At 39.5% G+C, this 6055-nt stretch overlaps 1 non-coding gene across 1 annotated transcript; it reads right to left on the bottom strand.

Annotated features, from left to right (window-relative positions):
- Positions 1 to 5429: 5429 nt before the first annotated feature.
- LOC113620261 (small Cajal body-specific RNA 20) lies at positions 5430 to 5561 on the bottom strand. Its single transcript, XR_003432709.1, has one exon.
- Positions 5562 to 6055: the final 494 nt, after the last annotated feature.

Genomic DNA, 6055 nt, shown 5'->3' with positions numbered 1-6055 from the left:
GTGGGTTGTAGAGTGGACTGGTGCTTGTGTTCTGGTGGATGAGGTTGTATCTTGTCTTTCTGGTGGGCAGGACCACGTCTGGTGGTATGTTTTGGAGTGTCTGTGAACTTAGTATGATTTTAGGCAGCCTCTCTGCTAACAGGTGGGTTTCTGTTCCTGTCTTGTTAGTTGTTTGGCATAGTGTGTCCAGCACTCTAGCTTGCTGGTCATTGAATGGAGCTGGGTCTTAGTGTTGAGATGGAGATCTCTGGGAGAGCTTTTGCCATTTGATAATATGTGGGGCTGGGAGGTCTCTGGTGGACCAATGTCCTGAACTTGGCTCTCCTACCTCAGAGTCTCAGGCGTGGCACCCAGCCAGAGCACCAAGACCCTGTCAGCCACACAGCTTGGAACAGCACACTCCAGAGGTCCTCCTTTCCACCTATTTTGTCTCTCTTTCATCTCAGTGTTTTTGGTTGTTACTGTAGGTCTTAGCTGAAGGTCCCAATCATGTTGCTGTTTGCCCTAATGATTGACATTTTCTTTGCCATTTACATATTAGAGAGGGGTTTTAGAGTAGGAGCTGGGGTAATACAGTTTGACTGCTCTTCTAGAAACCAAGGGGAAGGGGATTCCAGGTTCTTTGATTAGGCATATCAACTTGAAATAACGGTTCTGTTTAAAGTGTACCAGGCTTGTTTTCTCCAAGGAAAAATCTTACAGTACCAGGTTTCTGGATGGGGCGTGCTGAGGAATGGGGAGTAATTGCCAGCTGTGGAGGATGAGAGCAATCACTTTACAGTCTTAGGATTTTTTTTTTTCCTCGAACTGCACCTCACCCCTGCCTTCCATGGCCTTCACTTCTTCCAAATACAGGGTTGTGGGTGGCTTCAGGGGTGATAAGCTGACTTGTGTGTACTCCACACTCTTGGCACATAAGGCAGTACCTTCTCAGTTCGGCTACATTGATCATCATTTCTCTGCTTCCTGTTCTCAATGATTTGAAATACAACACAGTGATTAATGGTATGACTCTGAAACCAGACTGCCTGGATTTGAATCCTAGCTTTACCACTTAATAAAATTTGATCAGCAAGGTACTTGATGTTTCTGTGCCTCTATTTTCTCATTTGTAAAATGAAGGTAATGATAGGGATGTTACAGATACCAAATGAGGTAGAACAGTGCCTGACTCTCACACTGTCAGCTGCCATAAACCATGCTACTATTGCCCTCTCTTCTATTAGTATCTCTACTGTAAGTTGATTAGTATTCCCCCTGTAAGTTGATTTTTTTTTTGTAAGTTGATTTTTAAAAACAATTATTTTGCTCTCATTTGCCTGATGTTTGAGAAGAAGTTGTTAATGCCTGTGGTCAAATCATCAGGTTTTTAAAACAATATTAAGGCTTTTAAATGTATTATTCTCATTCCCCTGCCATTTTTTTTTTCCTGAGCAATAACATATTTGTGTGATGAGATCTCTTTGAGCATACTCCTTCATTTCATCTTAAAAACAAAGAATGGTAACTTTTAAGACACACAGATTAATTACAGGATTTTTTTTCATCTCTATGAAAAATACCCTGTTTTCTAAAATATTTTCTTATAATTAAATGTGCAAAGTGCCAAACTCTTAAGTCATTGATTATTTGGGGACATTACTCCTTGTGAGAATTTAATACAAGATGATTTAATGAGACATTCCCAATTGATATTATAATACAAAACTTTACAAAAGTTTTGTTTTGCTATCTGCAAACTATTAAACAGGCAATAGAATCACTATCTTTGCAAGATATTTATGTTATAGAAATTCAGTTATTTAAATATTTCTAAAAAGGGAGTTGAGAGCAGCACTTTTGAAAAGCAGTTAATAATGAACAGACATCAAGGAAACTATCATTATAACAGCAAAGTGCTTTGCAACTCCAATAACTTAAGTGGGGCAGAAGCAGGCCATTAAATATAATTAAAAGCCGTCAAAAATAAACTGAGAAATGGAACTGTAAAAGGCTGTCCTTTGCCAGCTGAAGGCAAAAAAAGCAAGGGAGAACCTTGAAAGTAGCAATGAATTGATAAGCCTTACTGCCTGCAGCTTGTAATGTGCTCTGTTAGATTTTAGTAACAGTTAAAGTAGATTAATAGCGCAATCACTGAGTATCTTAAATTCCTCTCTGTTGTTCCCCGATTATAGGCTCCCATGATAGACGGAACCCTGAGTGGGTCAAAATTTCAATTCATTTCTCTGCTCAGTCACTTTTTAAGTAATGCTGGCAGCTACATTTGTTGGACACCAGCATTCTCTGTGATGTTTTAAAAGCAGAAATAAATTTAGTTATTGACATAACTGTAGCCCTCATTTCCGAGGAGGCTTCATTCCTCTTTATTCAGCAGACGAAGAAATCCCGTGGAACGTGAGCAATTGATATCTTTCTCCCACTAGGGGCTACCATGGTGAAGTGGATGATAGAAGATTACAAATTTATTGTGCCTCTTAAACTCTCAGATTCATGTGAATCTGCAGAAACAGTACCACAAGGACAAAAACAATGTGCCCTCGATCATTTTATTTTTATAATAATATTCTTTAATGAAGCTAAAGCCTCCCTGCTGTGATCTTATGTTTTTCAACATCAGGGAGAAATAGATTCCTCTGAATTGTAAGAGAACTCCTGAAATAGTAGGGATATTGAAATAGAGGATCAATTACTTCTTTTGCAGTAATTCTGAACTTGAAATGGCTACAGCACTGCCTATGTAGACAAGACAAACCAGCATATTGAAAAGCTGTACACAAAAGTATCAGAAAAAGCTGAGATAAACTGTTTCGTTTTCTAATATCTTATAGTGTCCCTTTAAAAAGCCAGTGCTAAAAATTCTGTTGTAACAGAAGCAAACAAAAACTGAAAATTCTGTCCCCAATTTAAATGTAAAAAATTTAAATATGTTTAACAATCCTTCTGAAAATTGCTAACATCACTGCTTGTGGGTTTCATTTTACTCGTTTTAACCTGAAGAAGGATCTTTGATTAGGCTGGGAGCTTAGAGGTCCCGCAGAGGATGGAGACAGATAAGAGAATAGATGTTATGAATGTAACAGATTATTGCATTTTTGAAATACTCTAATTTGTGCAGTGATTCATATCCATTATACCATTCAATCCTGGAAGGAACCCTAAGAAGACATGAGCTCAAACAGGCATTGTTACCTTACAAACACCACAGTAAGGAAGACTGAGGCTCAGACAGGTTACAGGATGAGCAGCAGGTCCTGCAACTTCCTTACTTGCAGCTGGCACCTGGACCACCTGGACCTAAGTAATAGCTCGGTACTTTGTCTTTCCCTTTAGGTTTGGCAAGAACTCCCAACTTGCAAAATGCAAATCATTTTGCTATCGTAAAGTCAGTGTTATCAGAGTGTATAATTTACCTTTTCATCTGCCACATTCAGGCAGGAACTTCCCATTTGGCCTGATAGTGGAGTCACACGGATCAATGGGCTTTTAGGGAATGGAAGCTCTGAAGTATACTTTATTTAAATGATTGTTCGGCAGCACATGCAGGGCTCCACAGCAGTCTAAAATGTTGGAAACTGAGATAGCTGGTGAGGGGGCTGTCTGAGACCCTTCTTCAGGAAAGGGCACACAAATTGAAGGCTTCATTCTTTGCTGAGCAGGGACTTTCCCACTTGAAGGGCAATTGGGGTGGAACTCTGGCAACACCACCATCAATCACCCTGGTCAATGAGATTGATTTAAAGAGACTGCTGAGGGTCAGGATGATAGAGTCCTGAAACTACTTAGAAGGAAGAGAAATGGACTTTCAAGATGTGGATCGCAAGAGAATGGGATAAGTGAAATTAAGGAGAATGAAAGAGTAAGAAAAAGGTGATAGGAGATCTGTGTGAGGAACAAAAGTACTGAGAAATTAGAAATAAAAAATAGCTAAAATTCAAATAAGTTTATTCATACTCAGATTAATGACAATATTTGGTTTATATATTTGGAACTTTTTCGAGAACTCTTCAGTTGTTTCACATAAACCAATGAAAGGCTGCCAGATAACTTTCTATCTCAACATCAATATTAGTATCATTTGTAACAACAAAAAATAATGGCATTCAGTGTGTTGTGACTATGTACCGGACACTTTTCTAACAACTTGAAATGTATTAACTATATGTATATTTATAACATAAACTATTAATCCTGTTTTAAATATCAAGATAATAGTGCATAGCAAATTTAAGGAGCTTGCTTGCCCATGAAAACTACAAAGCTAAGTGGCAAAGTCAGGGACATAAGCTCTACAGCCTTCACCCCTTACACTTTCCAGGCCATTCCCTAGAATAATAATCTGTATGCTCATTAGAACAGATTTGCTCTTTGCTTTTGAAAAATAACACTTTCCGAACACAAGAATTTATGTGATATTTAAACTACAATGATATTGCTTGAATGTTCCCGGGATGATTTGGGTTCGGACAAAATCCATTTCGCTTTGAGATTATGGCAAGAAAACAAAATTTGTATTTTTAATATTGATTCTAATTCCTTATGAAATACAATAGCTAATAGCACTGTATGACCTTATATAAAAATGATTGCCATGATGCGTGGAGATGCTGTCACACTACCTTTAAACATGAACTTGAGTTAAAACCACCTACTAAAACATCATTTTTAGCATAATAGAATCTGTTATAAACTATCCCATTACTGAAATTAACTTAGATCAACTGTGTGTATTTGTGTGTGCAGGCACACACAGTTGGTCTTCATTTCATGTTTGTGAATTTGGCTACTGCCTAAAATTTATTGGTAACCCCTAAATCAATGCTTATAGAATGTTGTGGTCGTTCACAGACATGCACAGAGCAGTAAAAATTTGAGTTGCCTTCCCCCGACGTCTTCCCAGCTAAGGTGGAATGAGGTGGTGCTTTGGCTTCTTGTTTGGCATTCATATTAATAAACAAGTGTCCTTTTCATGGTTTACCTAGTGTTACATTTTTTGAAATGTTTGCATTTGTGTGAGGTTTTTTTGTTTGTTTTACACGACTGTGAGCAGGTCCTGTGAGCAGGACAGAGTGGCCTGGCTGGCAGCCAGCTTAATCCCAGCAAGTAAGTGTGGTGAGCTTCCCCGGAGCCAGGTGGCCTCAGATACCCCTTCCACAACAGAAGCCCCCATTCTGGACACCCTCTTCCTGGTGACATCTGCTGGGGCCAGAGCGGTTGTTTAGGAGGAGGCAGGAGACGTGGGGTCCCCCCCTCGCTCGCAGGCATCCACGCGGTTGACCACGTGGTTAGGCATACATACATACCTGCCTGTGGGGCAGGCAGGGGCCAAGCTACTTTTGGGGCTCACAAGAGCCGATCCAAGGAAAGCAGGCCCTAGTCTGGCTGATGCCAGCACGCTTGGTACAGACCAGGTTGGGGCTGCCAGCAACTACAGGTGTCTGAGGTAGGAAAACAAGGCTGCCCCACTCATGGCAGCCCTGACAATGATCCTCAAGGGGTGATCTTGGTCTCCAGTCCTGGCTGAGGAGAAAAGGGACCTCCCACAGCTCTATGGGAGAGAGGCCCTTGTGTGAGGTTTTTATGGTATTCTTACCATTTTAAATGGCCTACAATTGTAGTGTTGAAGTGTTGTCAGTGTTCCTAGGTGCAAGATAACAGATTTGCTGTGTGGAGAAAATGTGTGTCAGATAAATTTCATTCAGGCATGAATTATAATTTAGTTTGGCTATATATTTAATATTAGTGAATTAATGATACATGTTAAGTAAGGTATCTTTAAACAGAAATACACTTAAAGTTGTGCATGGATTTAAGTGTTTATTCCCATTTTATAGATGATAAAGCGAGGCTTAGGAAGGCTAGACAATTTGTTCAAGCCCCTATAACGAACACTGAGTGGCGGAGCCAAGATTTAAACCCTAGGCTATCTGAAACCCATGATCTTAGCACAGCATAAGCTGCCATACTGTTATGTAAACCACTCTTTTCACTAACAGTATATTGTAAACATATTTCTATGTCTCCTAGAGTATATGAAATTCTTAATGGTCTTATAAAA

This window comes from Aethalodelphis obliquidens, unplaced genomic scaffold (genome assembly GCF_003676395.1).
Source record: "Aethalodelphis obliquidens isolate GAN/ISIS:26980383/991018 unplaced genomic scaffold, ASM367639v1 scaffold7, whole genome shotgun sequence".
Lineage (NCBI taxonomy): Eukaryota > Metazoa > Chordata > Mammalia > Artiodactyla > Delphinidae > Aethalodelphis > Aethalodelphis obliquidens.
The sequence above is the reverse complement of the archived record's forward strand: the minus strand, read 5'-3'. Positions and strand labels throughout refer to the sequence as shown.